Source organism: Erpetoichthys calabaricus, chromosome 8 (genome assembly GCF_900747795.2).
Source record: "Erpetoichthys calabaricus chromosome 8, fErpCal1.3, whole genome shotgun sequence".
Classification (NCBI taxonomy): domain Eukaryota; kingdom Metazoa; phylum Chordata; class Cladistia; order Polypteriformes; family Polypteridae; genus Erpetoichthys; species Erpetoichthys calabaricus.
The window spans coordinates 70,513,233-70,516,079 of NC_041401.2; positions in this window are offsets into that span (position 1 = coordinate 70,513,233).

Genomic DNA, 2,847 nt, shown 5'->3' on the forward strand with positions numbered 1-2,847 from the left:
GTGTCTCTCTCTCTGTGTGGCTCTCTCTCTCATCTCGCTATGTGTCTCTCTCTCTCTCTCCTCTCCTCCCTCTCCTCTCTCTCTCTCCGTCTCGTGTGTCTGTCTGCTCTCTATCTCTCATGCCCGCCCCCCACCTCCTCCTGCCCCCCCCTTCCTGTGCCCCTCCTGTTCCGTTCTTTTCCCCTGTTTCCTTTCCTTTTTCCCCCTCTTTCCCCCCCCTTCTCCGCTGCGACGCGCGGGTGTTTTGCTCGTCTCTATCTCAGTATCTCTATCTCTATATAGTGGTAGCGCTGGGGGTGGCCCAGCCGGCCCGCCGGCGGGCTTACGCCTCCTCCAGCCACGAGGGGGCAACCGCCCTGGTGTCTTTGGGGACCACAGGAGCTGAGCTTGGAAGCTCAACCCTATAGGGACCCTCCAATGCCTGGAGAGCCCTGGTCCTCAGCACTTCCGCCACACCCGGAAGTGCTGGGGGGAAGACAACCAGGAACACTTGGAGTGCTTCCGGGTGTGCAGCCGGTACTTCCACCACACTGGGGAGTGCTGGGGGAAGATTATCGGGAGGCACCTGGAGCACGTCCGGGTGATTATAAATGGGGCGACCTTCCTCTATTCATTGACTGGAGTCGGGAGAGGAGAAGGACTGAGCTTGGTGGAGAGGAGTGGAGGCGGTGAAGAAGGCATTGTGTGAGAGGCCTGAACTTTGAGGGAGTTTTGGAGTTGTGTGTACTTTATTGTTGTAAATATGAATAAACGTGTGTTGGGTGTTGTACCTACGTGTCCGCCTGTCTGTGTCTGGGCCGAGCTCCACAATATATATATATTGTGAAAGGCGCTATATAGCGCCCGACCCGGCACAGACTGACGCAGAGGCACGTACTTAAACAAACAGACTTTTATTTTCTCTTCAGCCGTGGGGCACGCCTTCCCCGTGTCCCACAGGCCCAACACAGTCCCACAAAGCACTTAACACACCAAAAACTCTTCTCCTTGACCACCACTCCTCCTCTAGCTTAGTCCTCCTCCTCCCGACTCTGGCTTCTCGAGTGGTGGTGGCTGGCCCTTTTTATAACCCACCCGGAAGCGTTCCAGGTGCTTGACCACCTGGTCCTAATTGCACTTTCGGGTGGGGCTGCAGATTCATCCAGCCGGGCTGTTGGAAGGAATCAGCCCCCCCTAGCGGCCACCCTGGGCCCCAACCAAGCTGTGGAGGACTCCATCTCCCATGGAGCCCTGCGGGAGGTTGGGGAATCAGCGTCGGCTAGGGAGGCTGCCACCAAGCGCCCCGGGGGAGGTATTGAGCTGTCCATGGCTGCTCCCCCGGAACATACACAGCAGGGGCGTCCCGGCCGGCCATGGGACCCGGCCGTTCATCACAATATATAAAATGCAAAGTTGTCTGACTGACTAACTCATTAGCACAAACACAATTTCCCATTTGGCAGGTCAGTACATCTGGGGCACTAGGCATCTGCTAAGAAAGGCTATTTCGATATATCAATATTTGGGGGTGAAACCTCCCCAAAATAGAAAAACTAAACACCTCAAAATGTCAAAAATGCCTTGACCAATTTGATTGAAGTTTGATGACATTGTAGAAAAATGAAAATTACTGACTCAAGATTTTTAGTCAATACATTTTTAATTTGTTTTATATATTAATATTATGTAAATGTACATGCTCTGCACTGTGCTTCGAGGTAGCTTTATGCATACAAAGGATGCAGCAGAAGCGATTGACAGCACCACTAACCAAAAGGTTGGACAGACAAATTAAGAAGTGGTGGTGTCGTGGACAGGAACCAAGAGACACAAGCACATTTATGCAGTGAGGTATGAAATGGAAAAGAGAAAGTCTGACAAAGCTCAAAGAACATGAGAAGGTCAATTGTTAAGATGTGTGCTAAAAAATTCAAGTGCCGGTGCCAGATGTTGTGGCTGTGAGTGTTGGTGTTGCTTCACTTGAATCAAAAAGGGAGAGAGAAAGAACTAGAGACATACGTGGCATTCTCAGATCCAAGAAAAAGGGGGCAGACAGCGAAAGTTTAAATTTAATGGGTCCCCACGAGCTGCTCCACTGTTTTATACAGTTGCATCTATGGACTTTGAAAGGAGGCAGCCACCCTGCCCTCTGAAAGTGTTTATATTTACATGTGTGTTTACTTACTTTGAGCAGGAATGACCCTTCAGCCCCCACTCTTGAAATTGTTCGCTTTTATCGCACCTCCATGGGTACCACCTTAGAAAATGAAGTTCCTCTTGTGCCTTTTTGGTATAACCAAAGTGCTGCTTCCAGGTTTAGTCAACGGATGATTTTAAGCCCAGCTAACTGCTACAACAGATAATTGCTGTGGGACAAAAGTTGAAGAAGGTGAACAAAATGATAATTCTAATCTGACGTGGAAATCATTAGTGGAGTCTCCTGGACTGTCATTCTTTCATCCCCTTAATCCACACAGCCATTTCTGTAAATGTACTGTAGGTGTTGGGGTATATTGATGTGCTCCAGGGGCACACGTAGATCATGTGTTGTGTAATGACTGAGCTAGAATTAAAAACACTGAGAAAAATAAAGAAAGGAAATTAATGAACAGATGGATGAATAATGGTACACAAAACACAATGAGATGTTAAACTGTAAAGCTCTAGCATTGCTCAGTTACACTTTGATGCTACCAAGCAGACCATGACCCTGTTATCTAAACAGTTTTAAAATAAAAAGTGCAATTTGTAATACATCCCTGTCATTGTCCTCCCCCCTTGCGTGTTAGAGTTAATGATTAACTTCTCCTAATCCAGCTGTATATATACTAAAAAGTTTTCCATTCTGTCTCTTTTCTTGATGGATTA